Here is an 18,664-nt window from a genome sequence, read left to right as displayed (position 1 = left end):
TTGATGTAATGGAGGAGGGCGATGCCATTGTCCTGTTCTGTGTCTTGGTTTTTGGGGGGAGTCTCCTTTTGGATTAGGTTGGTAATTGTTTTTCTTTGGAATCTGTTGGAGATTAATACATTTGTGAGTTTGTGTAATTCAGTTTTCAGGTGGTCTTTGTCGGCTAGGCGTTTGGTTCTGGAGATGAGGGTCTTGGCTACAGAGTTGATCTGTGCAGGGTGGTGATGGGATTGTGCATTTAAGTAGTGGTTGGTGTGTGTTTTTTTCTGCTAGATGGTGTGTCCTAGGGAGCCATTGGGTTTTTTGTAGATTAGGACATCCAGAAAGGGAAGTTGGTTGTTTGCGTCTATTTCCATGGTGAATTGTATTTTGGGGTGTAGGCTGTTGAGATGTGTGAGGAAGTTGTCCAGTTTTTCTTTCCCGTGTGGCCAAATCACGAAAGTGTCATCAACATATCTAAGCCAGAGTTTGGGTTTGTGTTCAGATTTGTCTAAGGCGTTGCTTTCAAAATGTTCCATGTATAAGTTTGCAATGACCCACCTAAGTGGCTAAGACTCCTGCCTAAGATATATACAGCCCGGGTTCAAATCCCAGTAAGGGTATGGCTAGCTGATGAGAGCTAATTAGCTCGAAATAGATCTATACTAGTCTCCCTTTATTTACCAGGCCGATGTAATTGCCACTAAGCCACAGGCTCTCCTCCTTATCAGTTGAGCCAGGGAAATAGGTATGTATTTGTGTTACAACCCCTGGTATGCCCAAATATGGGAGGAAGCCCACTACTCCCTCTTTCTGTCCTTCGGCTCATTACAGAACACAAAAACTCAGTCAGAAAGAAGGAACCAACTTCTTCCCTGGTCCAACACCTCAAAGCCACAGGACATGATATAGACTTTAAAAAGACCAGAACTATTGCCAAAATTGAACACTTTAACAACAGAATAATCAGAGAAGCTACAACCACACAGCATGAATAAACGAGATGATACCTCCCGCCTACCAGCCATTTGGAAACCCACCCTCACTGACAAACGAGTCCCTAACACAAAGAATGCACACACAACCTGCACCAATCAGCACCAATCTACCAATCATGATACAACCACACAACCAATCATTCCACTTACTGAAACAAAGCCAGCACCCCATCCCCTCCCACCAAGACTTACAGAAAGACGGCAGCTCCGTTCCCATTTTAAGACCACATTTTGAGCCCACGCTTAAGGATGGCAGGTGAGATCCTGCCGAAACGTTGCAAAGACAATCTCAACCTTACACGGGAAAAGACCCGAATACAACAAAACCAGCATATATATATATATATATATATATATATATATATATATATATATATATATATATATATATATATATATATATATATATATATAGAGAGAGAGAGAGAGAGAGAGAGAGAGAGAGAGAGAGAGAGAGAGAGAGAGAGAGAGAGACAAGTCTCTCTCATTCTCTTTCTATCCTATGATAACTGTTTTCATATAATATACGAATCTATTGATATATAGATTGTACTACCCCTTAATACCCCTTAAAATTGATTATTGAGTAGAGGAAGAGGGAAAAGGAGAGGGAAAGGGAGGAGATGGAGAGGGAAGAAGGCAGAAAGGAAGGAAGGAAGGAAGGAAGGAAGGAAGGAAGGAAGGAAGGAAGGAAGAAAGAAAGAAAGAAAGAAAGTCTGGAGGAAGTTACGAGTGAGAGAAGAAAGTGGGAGTTCTGGAAAATATCTAAATTAGGGATCCAATTCTTCAAAAAAATGACAAGCACTACAAATCTAACGAAAACTGGCACGGGGAGGAAGCCAGCATCCCAGCCGTTTCTAGTGGATGCCAGTCCTTCGAACCAAAGATCCTCTGAGGATATGCTCCAGAGAGAAAGATCTAATTCAATCAAGGGGCTTCAGTTGATATTACAAACTATGCAAGAGACAATGGCTAAAACCACCAAGAACTGCAAAAAGGATATCAGAGAAATAAGAAATGATACTGGAGAACTAAAGGAGAGGATCCAGAAGATGCATGATAAATTTGAGAAGTTCCAGGAACAGATCAATAAAAACGAAAAAAAGAATAAACATAATAGAAGGAAGGATGGAGAAGGAGGAGAAAAAAATGGAGGAGCTGAGTTCTAGGCTGATCCAGGCAAACAAAGAACTTGAGTTAATGGTCCTTACGTTAGAATCAGAGAAAGTGGCCCAATTTCTACTGTTTCAGAATGTAAAGGAAGAAAAAGGCGAGGATTTACCAGATATGATGGCTGACCTTATGGCAAAGGCTTTGGGAATAGGAAAGGATGAGATGGCAAGTGAGATTGATGAGACATATAGAACCCAGACAAACTACGAAAAAAAGAACAATCTCCCAAGGGAAGTCCATGTAAAGTTCGTTAAAAAATCAATACGTGCTGAATAGAACAAGAGACGATCCAATAGTACATAATCAAAGACAATTAACAGTCCTAAAACAGGTACTGAGGAGAATCAGAGAACTAAGAAGGCCCTACCAATTTTTAACATCTGTGCTGAATAAATACGAAATTAACTTCAGATGGTTGATGCCGGAGGGTATACTGGTAACTTGGAGAGATAGAAGATTCAGAATAGACACGGTGGAACAAGTGGAAGATTTCTGCAATAATCTGGTTGGGCAGGAGGATGAGGAAGATGAAGGAGAACATTTGGGAGCAAGGATGCAAGGACTCGGGGCACAGATAAGAAGAGAAAAGGAACTAGCGGAGACAAGAAAGGAGAAAGAAGTTGTTTTAGAGAAAAAAGGGGAAGAACTAAAAGAAGTGAGAGAGATAAGGGCAACAAGAAGCACATGACCTAAATACACATAGAATCATGTCGGGAGAAATCAAGATTCTACCATTGAATATCAATGGTCTAAACCTGCCCCAGAAAATGAAAACAACCTTTAATAAACTAAAATGTTTGAATTACAAAATCTTTATAAGATGTTCTACAGATGGCATCTCCCCCCAGTATGGCTCTCCAAAATGTTTAAAAATCTGGCCCCAAATTGTTGGAAGTGTAAAAAAACACCAGGCACTTTTTATCATATGTGGTGGACATGCAATGAGGCCAAAAGATATTGGAAAATGATTCAATCATGGTTGGAACAAATGGTGGGAGACCAAATATTGTTTAAACCAGAAATTTTTCTCCTAGGCATAATACCGGAGGGGTTTAAGAAAAATGTACTCCATCAGAGCTAGATATAATCAGAAAAGTGTTGGCCTGTGCAGAAGCAGAAAGGCTCACTCTTGAACTTAAAAATGAAGGGGAATCAGAATATTTTGAAGTCTGGAACAGATTTTATGATTGGTATAAGACAAGGTGACAAGACTGGAACAAACTGTATATAGTGATTGGACAGAAGGATAGATAATGCACTAAGTAGGCTAATAGTTAATGGTTGAGACTAATTGTGTATAATGTGAATGTATGGTCACTTCGACTCTGCGGTACTGCATTGTTTTAAATGTAAAAATAATAAAAATATATTTCAAAAACAAAGATCAGAATAAGTTCAATAAGAGTTCTGTATGCATAGCAGTGGTGACTCTGTGTAATCACACGGTCACCTAATGTAACATCCACCTGATTAAACAGCGCCGCTATGGGGTAGTTGATAAGGCTCACTCTTGCACCATCATCGGTATCTGTGCCATCGGACTTCACAACTTTACAACTCATATACAGCAGAGTATTGTTTAGATCTGTGTAATGCTCGCCGTGCCCCTTTATAAAAAATTCCAATTTAGTGCTGATAAAGTGGGTATCTCGATTTACATGCTGTTTTCAAGGCTGATTTGCATAGGGGCCAGCTGAAAAAGATCTACCTTCGATTTGACACAGTCCTCTGAAGCCTTGTGGATAAAAGCCATTTTATGGTAGAAGATGCTCTGTTTCGCACTGTGCTTCCTTCCTTGTGAACTTTTCCTCTTTGTCTGACGTGGTTTTTTCAAAAACGTCCTCTTTTTAGGAGGCATAGGCGACTCAACAGAATGTTTCTTTCTGATTACAGCCATACCAGACCCCTCCTGACCACCCCCTACAACGTGTGATACAAGATGGCCTGACACGTCTCTGACAATGTTACTTGCAGCCGCTTTCATGTGCAGTTTAATGATTTCTAGGCCTCTCCTCAGTAATGGCATTGCTTTTCTAAAAAGCCTCTGGAACAGGCCTGCTATGCCCGTACCGTACATAACGGGTTCTTCGGAAGCCTGCTAGACTGTTTCCTGCCTGAGCCCTGTAATAGACAACATAGTCTTGAAGTCTCCCACACATCTTTATCACGACCATCCTTCACTTTTCTGAGGCCTGAAATGAAGCTTAACAACCACCTTACCGTGCTTAAAAGCTATGTTTTCATTCTGATCCATCTTGATTTCTACAGTAACCGTATCAATATAATGTTTGTTGACGGGCACATAATGCAGTTGCTCAAAGGTTGTCATTACCCTGCATGGGTAAACACCATAGTAAAGGCACATAGAAATTGCCCACTATCTGCAGACTTACAATATCTATATAAATATACCGTGTTTCCCCGAAAATACAACATGGCCTGATAATAAGGCCATGCCACATTTTTCTGGTGGGCAAAAATATAAGCCCTCCCCCACAAATAAGCCCCCTGGACAACCCCCCACCTCCAGCCAGGCGGCGCTCCGCTCACCAACCTAGCGGTGTCCCAAAGGTGCCAAGCCATGGGAACCGGGGGGGAGGCAAAAGTGATCGCATTGCTTGGCGCCTTTGGGATACCACTAGGTTGGTGAGCAGCACTGTGCCCAGCTGAAGAGGAGGTTGCCGGGCGGCTGCTCTCTTGCAAGGGAGCTCCCAAAGAGCTGGGCACAGCCTCATGGGCGAATGGCTGTGTTGCGCTGTCGCAGCAGCGCAACACAACAGCCATGACGCGACCATGCTCACGAGCAGCCACCTGGCAAACCCCCTTTCCAGCCGGGCACAGCGCCATTCACTGACCTAGGGGTAACGCCAAGCCACGTGAGTGCCTTTTTGCCACCTCCTGGCTCCAGTGGCTTGGCGCCTTCGAAATGCCAGTGAATGGCGCTCTGCATGGCTGGAGAGGAGGGTTGCATGAGCGGCTGTTCCACTCTCGCTCACACGCCTCCCAGCCTCACAATGCCCTGACCCAGCTCTCCCTGCAGAGCCAGGGCACCTCCGCTGCCGCCGCCGCCCCCACCGCCATGTTGTTGGGAAACGCAGCTGCAGATGCATTGCTGGGCAGTGTAATATAAAAGCCAGCCATGTCAAAGGTTGCACACTTTGGCCTCCTTAATCCAACTGTTGAATTTCTCTGGCCAACCAGACCATCTAACTAGGAGTTCTCTTTGTTTTTCCCTCCCTCTTTTCTGGAGTATTTTTTCAATTCTGTAGACACGTTCTTGGTCACTAGGAATCTTTTGCAACTCTTCTGGGTAAAAAGAACCTTGTACCGGGTCCTCTGCATAATCCATTAATCTATGTATCACCCTTTCCCCCTCCTAACATGTTCTTTGACAATAAATACGTATTTCATCTGTAAAGGTTTGCTGATAACCCTTTTCAAACTTTCCCTTAGTCTGGTTATCCTAATGTGGTCCCCCACCTTAAACTTTAAACTTTCTGTTCATTTTAATTTTTTTCCCATATAGGTGCATTCACACCTCTTTTTTATTAGATCGCTTTACCATATTGGGAGCTGTAAGCACTATTGTAGCCCTGAATGAGGGCTGGCAAAACGTCCACATAATGGTGCATGTTTTTAGCCATAAAATATCTCCAGAGTTTATTTTTCAGAGTGCTATTCAACCTCTCTATAACCGCTGCTTTAGTTTCACTATGTGTGACAAAATGATCTATGCCATAACATACCAAAAGTTTCTTCAGAGGTTTATTTAAGAATTCTTTTCCGGCGTCTGTCTGTAACTTTCTGGGGGTCCTTCCTGATTGGAAGATGCTCTTGAAGGCATCGGCAACCCCCCCATCCTGACTTATCAGATAAACAGACAGCCCATTCATACAGTATTTGGATAGCACATTGATTGCTGTTAAAATAAATTTTGTGCCGTTGTTTTCAACGCCAAATCCTGATAAGTCCACAAGATCGGCTTGCCATTGACAATCTATGCAAGAAACTATTGTAGCATTCCTAGGAAAGTTAATTCTTGAGGGTTTATGAATGCCATAAGCATCTTGTCCGGAAAGTCATGTCTTGACATGTTTCAATGTTAAGTTTTTAATGCGCTTCCAACCAGCCTTAAATAGGGCATTTACACCCCCATAACTAACCATACACTTGGGTTTATAATAAAACTCCTTTAGAATTTTTTCATCTTCATTCTGCTCCGTTCACCCGGCACAATAAACACACTTTACTGTTTAGCACAACCCTTTTATTTGTAATTTAGAGTACGCTAACACGAACTTCACCATCAGAATAATAACCTTCATCATCATTGTCATCATCATTATCTTCATCTTCTGTAGTCATCGCACAAATACAACCTGTTAGATTCGGGCAACGAGAGAACAGACTCCGGACAAGTAGTGACTTAACAGCTCTTTATTAATAGTAGTAGTGATCCAGCTTGGTGTGTGGTCTGAGGGTTCCCCTTTTATAGGGATCGGGTATGCCTCTCGACCAATCATAATGATCCCTAGTAGCCACCCTAGCGGCGGACCTGAGAGGAGACTTACAGCGATATATGTTAATATCTAACACCCCTCCCTTCTTAGACGGAGCGTTCCTGTTAGTGATAAAGTCCTTTAAGTACGTCGGTTTCTGTCTTACGCGGGTGGATCGTTGGAGTTCGGGTTGAGTTGGAGTGGGTGTGATATCGGCTTGCTCGGATGGTTCCGTTCCGCAGTCAGGGGTTGGAAGGCTTTCCTCGCTCGGACGCTGTTCCACTCTGTCGTTGATCTCCGGTTCCTCTCTTGGCTCCGGGGTGCTGTAATCCTCTGTGTTTGGGCTCTCGGGTTGCTGACTTTCCGACGGGATATAGTCCTCGTTAGCGGATCGCAGATTCGAGTGTGCCAGGCAACCCCGGAGTTGGTCTATGTGCCTTTTCCAATTCCTACCGTCCTCTAGTTCCAGCAAGTAAGATCGTGGACCCGTGATACCAATTACGCTTGCCGGCATCCACAGTGTTCCCCCTGCATAGTTGTGGACGTATACTGAATCCCCTATGCTAAAATTCCGAATTTTGCTTGTAGAGTCTGGGGGCGATGTGGCAGAGTAATTTGGGTGAAGTCGGTCCAAGTGAGACCGTAGACGGCGGCCCATGAGGAGTTCAGCGGGGCTCCTTCCCGTCGTGGCGCTGGGGGTAATATGTTGAATTAGGAGGTAATGATCAATGCGTGTTTGCCAATCACCTGGGCCCATCCTAGCGAGGGCCTCTTTTGCAGATCGCACCATTCTCTCCGCCTGTCCGTTCGAAGCCGGATGGAATGGCGCGACAACGGCATGCCGAATTCCCTGACTTGCCAGATATGTTTCGAATTGCATGGCCGTGAATTGGGGCCCGTTATCGGAGACCAGGAGGTCGGGCAGGCAATGAGTGGCGAAAAGTCGCCGTAGTACCTTAATGACTGCCTCTGCCGTGATTGAAGTCATTAGGACTACTTCCAACCATTTTGAGTATGCATCCACAACTATGAGAAACGTTTGTCCCTGGACTGGCCCTGCGAAATCAATGTGTATTCGCGACCAGGGTGCTTTTGGTTTGTCCCACTCTGTGGCGGGCGCTTCAGGGGGTGCTGGTCTAGACTCTTGGCACGGATCGCAAGTGGCTACCCATTCCTCTATCTCTTTGTCCATGTTTGGCCACCAAACATAACTCCTAGCTAACGCTTTCATCCTTACGATCCCCGGATGCCCAACATGTAACGCTTCTAATACATTTCTCCATAGTGCGTATGGAACAACAACCCGATCCCCCCATAATAAACAACCTTGTAAAACCGACAATTCATCACGCTTTGACCAAAACAGTTTGAATTCGGGACCCACATTTCCCTTTGGCCACCCCCTCCATACCCAAGTTTGTACTTGTCTGATTACATTGTCTTTAGCCGAGAATTTAGCAACGTCCAAAGAAGAAACAGGTCCTGAGTCCAAACAGTCAATTAATAAAACCGGTACCTCGGGAGTGGGGTCTGTTAATAGTTCAGGAAGTGGGCAACGGCTGAGTGCATCTGCATGCCCTAGGGTGGAACCCGGTCGATGTATCAGTTTATAGGAGTACGCAGCCAGGAAAACAGTCCACCTGGTCATGCGCGGGGAGAGTGAGACTGGTGTGGGGCGGTTTCCCGCCAAAAGGCCCAGCAGTGGTTTGTGGTCTGTGATGAGCTCGAAATCGCGGCCGTAGAGATACTCGTGGAAACTTTTGACTCCTGCCACAGCGGCTAACGCTTCCCTGTCCATTTGGCTGTAGTTTCTTTTGGCCAATGAAAGTGTCCTTGAATAGAATGCTATGGGCGCTTCGTTCCCGTTTGGCATCCTGTGGCTGAGAACTGCGCCGACGCCGAAAGGTGATGCATCGCAGGTCAATACCAGTGGTAGCGTCTGGCTGTATTGAACGAGTAGCGAATCGGTGGTGAGGAGGCGCTTGACTGCGGCGAAAGCTGCTGCCTCGGAACGTCCCCATGTCCATTTTGCGTTCTTGGCGAGGAGTCGGTGTAGCGGCTCAGCAACGGTCGCTTTCTGTCTCAGAAAAACGCTGTAGAAGTTAAGTAGTCTGAGGAATGCCTGCAACTCAGTCTGGTTATGTGGTGTGGGGGCGTCCTGGATCGCCTTAATTTTCTTCGATGTTGGATGTATGCCCAAACCATCGATTCTATATCCCAGGAATTCTACACTAGGCACGTTAATTTGGCATTTTTCTTTTTTAAGGCGGAGACCCTTCTCTCTAATTCTGGCCAAAACAGTTCTAACTCTTTTTACTAGTTGCTCCTCGTTTGCAGCTGACACCAAGATGTCGTCAAAATACGGGACGACCCCTGGTATTCCCTGCAAAAGCCGTTCCATGACGCTCTGGAACAGACCGGGAGCGATGCTTACACCGAATTGCAACCGGTTGCATTTGAATGCGCCCCTATGCGTCACTATAGTCTGGGCCTCCGCTGTGGCGCTATCCACTGGCAGTTGCTGGTAAGCTTGTGCCATGTCTAATTTAGCGAATATTTTTCCTGGCCCCAACGAGTGCAATAGGTGTTGGACTACTGGCACAGGATATGCACTTTGTTGTAGGGCAACATTAATTGTGCATTTATAGTCCGCGCAGATGCGGACTGACCCCTCTGGTTTAACTGGGGTCACGATGGGCGTTTCCCAGCGCGCGTGATCCACCGGTTCGAGGATCCCCTGTTCTACTAGTTTATCTATCTCCTTATCAATTTTGGGGCGGAGTGCGAAAGGCACTCTCCTTGGTTTGAGTCGGATTGGTGCCACGTTGGGGTCTAGATTGAATGATATAGGTTTACCCACATACTTACCAAGACCAGGGCTGAACACATCCTCGAACTCCTTAAAAATCTGTTCAGCGCTGCTGTTCTCCACGGCGTTGATTCCGGTGACTTCTAGCCCCAGGGCTTCAAACCAATCCAATCCCAGGAGGCTCTGTAATGGCGCGCTGGCGACGGTCACAGGCAGCTGGGCTACGATGTCCTTGAACTGCACCTGAAACGTGCCTTGACCCACGATGGGGACCCTGTTCCCCTGGTAGTCTCGTAGCAGGATGTCTGGTGTACGCAGTTGGCGCTTTTGAAGGCTAGGGATTGCCTTCTTCATGGCAGACCATGAAATGATCGTCAGGGACGATCCAGTGTCGACTTCCAGCTCGCAAGGGGAGTCCTCCAGGAGGACAGTGATTTTCAGCTTTTTAGGCCGCTTGGTGCGGACCTGACCTATCGTTGTGAGATAGGTTCGCAATGGTTCTCTCTGGGTCAACTCTCTCTCGGCATCGGTATCCTGGGAATACTCTCTCTCGGTTCTCTGGTAATACGCTCTTTCAGCTCTTTGTGTGTATGCTCTCTCGGCAAACTCCCTTGGATTTCTCTCTGGGCGCCCTTTGTTTTTTTGCCAAGCCCCTGGGTTGGGCTTCTGTTGGCGGTACGTTGGACGCTGCCGTTGTGAGGCAGGGGCTTCGCTCCGTCACACCCTTGCGATGTGCCCCAGTTTGTCGCAATGCAAGCAAACAACGTTTCTGAACCGACAGGTAGACCGGGGGTGGTTCCCTCCGCAACTTGCACATGGTGGTAAAGGGAATTCGGGTTTACCCACCGGTCTCATGTGACTGCTCCGCATACAGTAACTGTCCTCGGACTCCTCGATTTCTTGATCGGTGTCCTCATAGTGAACTCTGGCGTGTCTGGTGCCGGTCTGGATCGCGCTGTATCCGCGTTGTATGGTCTCGGATGATCTGTCTGCTGATTCGGACGCCCTTGCTTCATCGAGTGCAATCTGTAGGCTTAAATTTGACTTGGCCAACAATCGTTTCTGTAGAGAGATGTCTCTCAAACCGCATATAAGTCTTGCCAGGATTTGCTCGTCCAGATCCCTGAACTCGCAATGCGTGGCCGCTTTCCGTAGCGCTGCAACATATTGGTTGATTGATTCTCCCGCCTTCTGGTTCCTCGTGTTGAATTCCTGGCGGCGAACGTGGCGGGAAGGTTTTGGCGCGTAGTGCGTTTGTAAAGTCTGTTGTAGCGCCGCCCATGATACCGCTTGTATAGGTGTTGGCTCAGAGAGGTCTCTGGCCGTCTCGAAGACTTCTCGCCCACAGTAGCTGAGGAATATGTTCTTCTTACGAGAGTCAGGTACTCCCGTGTATTCGTTTGCTTCGAGAAAGCACTCGAATCTGATCATGTAGGACTCCCAATGATCGTTCATCGGGTCGAACGGAGCTGGAGGAGTGTGCATCGCCATCTTGTCTGCATTTGAATTTGCCGCGCTGAGATGGCTGCCGGAATTCCCGCCGAATTCCTAGGCTGGATCGAATCCTTGGATTCTGGAGGTAGCGTCTTCGTCCTATCTGTCTCTCGATCCCACCTTCGTCGCCAGTGTTAGATTCGGGCAACGAGAGAACAGACTCCGGACAAGTAGTGACTTAACAGCTCTTTATTAATAGTAGTAGTGATCCAGCTTGGTGTGTGGTCTGAGGGTTCCCCTTTTATAGGGATCGGGTATGCCTCTCGACCAATCATAATGATCCCTAGTTCCCGCCCTAGCGGCGGACCTGAGAGGAGACTTACAGCGATATATGCTAATATCTAACACAACCAACACCCCTATCCCTGAACGATTTCAGAAAAGCAAAGCACTCTTACAAAAAGGCCTTTTGCAAAATAGCATTTTGTTTTTACATCCCTGCACTGTAACCCCCTCCCCCTAGAACAAAGACAAGCTGGTGTCCCAAATTCCTTGCATTAGAACAGAATCCTGTCTCAGGAACTGAGTTATGGTATGTTCACTTGACATTGGTAAATCCTTTACACCTCGCAGTGCGTAAACAGGCTTTTAAATTAATTTTGGGATCCTCCACAGCTCAAACATCTATCAACTGACCAGAGTAGGTCCCCATGTGCTCTAGATGGACTTTTTTTTATTCGACAAATGGGAAGGACCTCCTGTGAATAATTACTATGTCACAATTATTCAAGATGAAAGGGATTGTGGGGCAGGTAGGTCTGGCGTGTTTGTTGTTACAGCACACCTGTTTGAAAGGCCCCGTGTGTCACAGTGGGGAGGTGTGTGTTGATGCCCCTGTACGACCGGGTGAGAAGGATTATGGGGTACGGAGGGTTGTTTTGCAATGATGTTAAAGTACTTCCTGTAAAAAGGGTTGGATGGGAGGGGTGAGGTGGGGAGTGGGTGATGTCACAAAAGGGGTGGGGCTACACTGTAAACAAAACACATCACAAAAGGGTGTGGAACTACAACATAAACAAAACACGTCACAAAAGGAACGGGGTTACAACAAACAAAACATACATCACAAAAGGGGCGGGGCTAACTAGTCCTTAAAATGGTATGCACTCCTTACTACTTATGAGACAGCAGTTTGCTGCAGCTGCCAAAAAAGGCAATGCAATCCTAGGCTGCATTAACAGGGATAGAATCAAGATCACGAATGGGGTAAACCTATTTTCCAAAGCACCAGAAGCCAAGACAAGAAGCAATGGATGGAAACTAATCAGGGAGAGAAGCAACCTAGAACTAAGGAGAAATTGAGCGTGAAGGGTCGTTCTCTGAGCTTGTGGGTTGGTTTCTGAATGTTTCAGTACCAGGCTAGGTAACATCTTCAGCAGGTTTTAGTGGATGTCAGTGTCAGTGTTCTTCTGTTTATAAGGGTTTTGTGTAGTCAGTAGGTGTTGTGATGGGTCAGGTGTGGGTATGTCAAGTGAGGGTCTTGTAATGGGTCTTGTGATGGGGAGATTACCTCAGGTGAAGGTCACTGGGAGGTGAAGTGCTGGTTGGGGGGGGGGGAGTGGTGGGATTCAAATAATTTAACAACCGGTTCTCTGCCCTAATGACCAGCTGGGTAGGTGTGACTGGGTGGTCATGTGACTGGGTAGGTGTGACCAACTCGACATCACTGACATCGAGGGGTGCCTCACCTGGCCTCTCCTTGCCACGCCTGGCCATGCCCCACCTCTCCCCTCCCAGCCACTCCTTTTCACGCCCGGCAGCTCGCCTCAATGGAGAAAGTAGTTTTCAAATAAAAAGAATGCTCACCTTGTGCAAATAAATAACAAACATCTTGACTTCAGGTTTGATGCAACTTGCAAAGTATTACTGCTCGTTCTAGTCTCCTTTCCTACTAAGAGGTCCATCTCAGATTGTAATTTGCTACAACCTTTCTTGCCTTTTGCATCATTATATGGGAGATTATTCTGAAATGTTATCTGTGATGTTTGCAGCTTTAGAAGTTTGTTTCCTCCAACACTGTTTTCACATGCAATTCTTACAAGTTATTTTGACATTCCTTCCTCCTTTTAAAACAAAGTAGTGGTTAAGGTGTTGGCCTAGAAACCAAGAGACTCTAGTTGGGTTCTAGTCCCCTTTTAGGCTTGAAAAATTGGCTGAGTGACCAGTCACTCTCTCCCAGCCAAATCCACTTCTTAGGTTGTTGTTGTGGGAAAACTAAGAGGAGGAAGGAATATTACATAAATTCTCCACCTTGAGTTCCTTATAAAGTAATAAAGACAGGATAAACATCTAACAAAATAAATCATTTGTGAGAATGATGTCCTTCTAAAGGAGAAGGGGTGCTGACTGGCTTGTCACATGCCTTACACTACTTCATTTATTTATCCACTTTATGTTTCTCTACTTTTGGGTTTATTCTTCAATGATGGCATAGCCTGTGAAATTCTTACCTGTCTCACATGCCAGGGTTATGTGGGAAAACATCAGGTAAACACATTCATGTGACTGACAGGCAATGGCAGCAGAAATCACTAAGCAGCTACTTTAAGACAGAAAGGTGGAGGCACCAGGGTGCAAAAAGCAGGGGCTCTCAGGGAGAAGAGAGCTGTGTCATCCACCTTTCATCAAACTGGCACAACCTAGTCAACTACAGAAAGGTAGGAAAGTCATCCATGCCTCTTTTATGTGCTCTTTCCATAGGAAATTTTGAGATTGTTTCAAAATGACAGTGCAAAAATTGCTCCAGCTCTACAATACTGGTGATCTTTTAAACAATCTTTCACTTTTTATCTAGAGAAGTACTGACAGGATTTAAAAAGCAAATTCAACCATGCCCTTTTTTTTTCGTTTAATCAATTTTGCCAAACATCTCCCCAATTCACAATAAAATAGCACAATAAAATAGCACTGTTCCAATATTTGAGGGGCTCCTACATAAATGAGGGGGTCAATCTATTTTCCAAAGCACCAAAAGGCATGAGAAGAAACAATGGATGGAAACTAACCAAAGAGAGAAGCAATCTAGTACTAAGGAGAAATTTCCTAAGGGTGAGAGCAACCAACCAATGGAATAGCTTGCCTTTAGAAGTTATTGGTGCTCCATCACTAGAGGCTTTCAAAAAGAGATGGGACAACTACCACATTTTTTGGAGTATAAGATGCACCAAAGTTTTGAAGAGGCAAATGAAAAAAAAAGTTTTTGCACTCTGCAAACCTCCCCAAAAGGCCCGTTCTTTGCTCATTTCTGCCCTCCCCAGACCCCAGGAGATCTCTGAAAGCCTCCTACAGGCTCTGCACGGCCATTTTTGTGAAGGGGCGGGGTTTCTTGGAGGGGAGGCAAAAAATGCTGTATTCAGTGTATAAGACGCACCCAGATTTTCAGCCTCTTTCTTGAGGGAAAAAGGTGCATCTTATACTCCAAAAAATATGGAATTTGTCTGAAATGATATAGGGTCTCCTGCTCAATCAGGGAGTTGGACTAGAAGATCTCTGAGGTCCCTTCCAACTCTATTATTCTATGTTCTCTATGTTCTAAATTGGGTGTTTCACAGCAGAAGCAATGCAGCTGACTGTACCACACATGCATTAAATTCAGGTCCTGTATGATCAAGCTGCATCATTGTCCCATCCTGTATCTTTTCCCCCAGGAAGAAACAAGAAATAGCCAACACTGCAGCAGCTATAAAAGGTCTTGGGGAACTCCAGGGAGTATCATCTGATCACAGAAGTGTTACTCAATTTGGAGCTCAAAAGAAGGAATTAGGACTTCCGGGGGTGACATCACATTGGAGCAGTTACAGGGGAAGACTCCCTGTTCCCCCTCTCTGATTTTTCGTGTCTGGAGGCTGTTAACAGCGAAGCTGAGCCTTGGTGAGGACAGCTTTAAAGAGGGGAAAACCCAGCGGTGACGGAGGAAAAGGCAATCCCTCGTTCCGTAGGGTGAAATCCCTGAAATCTGATACGGAAGAGACCAGCTGCCATGGCGTGGTCACGGCCTGGTCCGGAGATGTGACAGCCTGATTATCGGTGGAAGGAGTAAAAAGTGAATAGCAGCTGAATCTATCGGCAGACAGTGTTAAAAAATTTGTTATTCCATGACACTTCTCTAAGCTGGTGGAATTTACAACAGTGCAATAAAGAGAAAACAAATGATGCCTGAACTGAACTGTGAGCAGTAAGACGATGCAGAATTTGTAGAGAATGAAATGGACTGTAGTTGCTGAGTGGTGTATTTCTACTGACTTCGGAGCCTGGACCTACGGTGATATAAACTGAGAGTTTTGTGTGGGTGGCGAACAAATTGTGAAAGAAGGAAAGAACAGTTCCTTTTCGCATAGAAGAGAAAAAGGCAGAAGAAAGAAAGAGAAAGAAAGAGACAATGACTGTGCAATTTTGAATACAGAAGTCATTTTGAAAGCACAGAGAACAGAATTTGCAAGACAGTAGAGAGATAGAGGAAAAAGAACTGTTGTATTCCCATCATAGGATTTTGGATTGGACTCATTCATAATCAGCTCTATGTACTTCTGATATCTCTACATTATTTAGGGTATTGTAATACTGTTATATTTAATATTTTATAAACTATACATTTTATTTATTTATCCATATCCCACATATATTTAATGTAGATTTAAGCATATTTAAAACAAGATAGAATTTATAGCCACTTCTTTTACTACTGCATATTAGAAAATTTACCTACCTTTAAAATAGGAATTGTCAATTAATAATAACCTTTAATTAATTTAATTGACTGCATATATCGATTTATATATTTATGAACTTTTAGCAAACATATTATATAGCAAAAAGTGTAATAGATTAACAATTTTATATTATAAATATTTATCTATTTCTCTCTGTTGCTCCCTCTTTCCCTTTAATGTGATTCAGTCTATAGCTTTTTATATAATTGTCTATAATTGTCCATAGAAAATTTATATCAAGGGTTCATCAGCGACCTATATAACATTACTATTGTTAAATACCAGATTTTTTTAAGAGAGGGAGAGACAGGAGTACTTAGGGAAAGACCTAGTGTGAAAATTGGAAACTTATGGTATTGTGGAATATTTTTTTCCAAAAGCTAAAGATGGCAAACACATCCACAGCTACCAAAGCTGTAAAGAAAACACAGCCAGCGGTAGCCTCTCCATAAGGACAGAAGTTAACAACAGACCTGTCGAACATTGAAAAACCAGGATCTGTACCAACCCTACAAAGCCTACAAACCTCATTAAACATGATCCAGGAATTTATGATAAAAACACAAGAATCAATAACTAATAATCATGATGACATGAAAGGCGATCTAGGGGAAGTGAAAGGCGATCTAGCGGAAGTGAAAGGTGATTTAGGGGAAGTGAAAGATGATATAAAGAAGTTGGATGACAGAATGGGGAAAATACAGGAAACAATAGCTAAAAATGAGCAGAAGATAAAAATGATAGAAACTAGGACAGAACAAACTGAAAAGAAATTGGAAGAAACACAAGAAAGACTGACAGCAGTTAACAGAGAGCTCGGGGAGGCAGTAGTCCACTTAGAATTAGAACGATCCTCTTTCTATTTAAGATTTCAGAACATAGTAGAGACAAAAGATGAGGATCTACCAAAACTCATGAGTGATCTTCTAGCTGACCAACTACAAATGGACAAAAGTGAACTGAGGAACAATATTGATCAAATCTATAGAGTGCATACTAATTATGCATGAAGATATAAGTTTCCCCGTGAAATACACGTAAGATTTGCAAAAAAACCTGTCAGAGACAAAATTTACAAAAGAACAAGGGATGAACAGCTTGTCCATAAAGGAAAAGAAGTCATAACCCTTAAACAAATACCAAAGAGAATCAGAGAGCAAAGAAGGAATTACCAATTCCTCTCTACACAACTGATAAAATATAAAATAATGTTTCGCTGGTTGATACCAGAAGGCATGTTAACATCTTGGCAAGATAAGAAAATAAGGATTGACACCGTAGAGAAAGCCCAGGAATTTTATGAACACTACATAGAGGAGGAATCAGACAGCAGAGAGGAGTTGGAAACCCAAAGCCAAGAGGAACAGCTGAAGGAGGAAAAAGGACTAGACCAAGATGTGAGAAAGAAGACCGATACAGCAGCCCAGGAAAGAGAAGGAGTGAGAACAAGAAACCAAAAGGAAACAAAGCCAAGTAGACAACCCTACCGGAAACAATAAAAGAAACATTAAATGAGAAAATAACGGGGCTAGAATTAAAAAGGGCAATCCAAAAACAAAAAAATAATAAAACGCCGGGCCCAGACGGAATTCCAACAGAATTTTATAAAGGATTGCAAAAATCATTAGAGAACATATTGTTAGAAATGTATAATGAAATATTAGAACGAGCTAAGACATTAAAATCCTGGATGGAGGCACTAATAACACTAATTCCCAAAGACAACGCTGAAAAACAAAAGATCCAAAATTATAGGCCAATCTCGCTGCTAAATGCTGATTATAAAATATTTATGACAATTATGGTGGAAAGAATTAAAAATATATTAAATGGAATCATACACCCAGACCAAAATGGATTTTTACCCAACAGACACATAAAAAACAATATACGAACAATAATGGACATATTAGAATACTACGAAATACATCCAGAAAAACAAGCAGCATTGATATTTATTGACGCACAAAAAGCATTCGATAATCTGAATTGGGATTTTCTTATAAATCAATTAGCAGTAATGAACTTCGGAGATAAATTCATCGGGATGATCAGAGCAATATATTCGAGTCAGAGGGCAAAAATAATTTATTTATTTATTTATTTATTATTTATTAATTCAATTTATAGGCCGCTCCCTCTCCACAAAGGGACTCGGGGCAGCGTACAATTCAATATACTAAAAATAATACTAAACGGGGAAGCAACAGAAGACTTCAGCATAACCAAAGGGGTAAGACAGGGATGCCCGCAATCCCCTTTGTTATTTATCCTCTCACTAGAGACATTGATATCACAAATCAGGCAAAATAAAGACATAAAGGGACTGAAAATTAGAACACAGGAATATAAAGTCCAGGCCTTTGCAGACAATCTAGCATTTATCATAGAGGAACCCCTAGAAACTGGACTAAAATTATTACAGGACATAAACCAATTTGGTAAAGTGGCAGGGCTTAAAATAAATAAAGAAAAAATTAAAATATTAACTAAGAATTTAACCAAAAGACAAAATGAAGAACTGGAGGAGAAACTGGGAATTTCGAGGGCCAAGAAAATTAAATATTTGGGAATATGGCTATCAGCAAAATGTATTACAATAAAAGAAGATAATTACAACAAACTGCTACGACAGATACAAAAAGATTTGGACAATTGGACTAAACTACAGATATCACTAATTGGCAGAATCTCAACAATCAAAATGAATATACTACCCAAATTACTCTATCTTTTTCAAACAATACCGATTAAATTAGAGAATTTTTTTTTCGAACAACTAAATAAAATGGTATCCAAATTTATTTGGTCAGGGGAAAAACCGGTTATCAAATACAACCTTCTACAAGATAGTAGAAACAGAGGCGGTTTTGGACTCCCAGATTGGGAGCTATATTACCAGGCAGCAGCCCTAACATGGTTAAAAGACTGGATCCAATTAAAAAATAAAAGAATCCTTATCCTAGAAGGACACGATCTCCAACTAGGCTGGAATGGCTTCCT

Source organism: Natrix helvetica (assembly GCF_964273705.1).
Source record: "Natrix helvetica genome assembly, chromosome: W".
NCBI classification, from domain to species: Eukaryota; Metazoa; Chordata; class Lepidosauria; order Squamata; family Natricidae; genus Natrix; species Natrix helvetica.
This window is presented reverse-complemented; position numbering follows the sequence as displayed.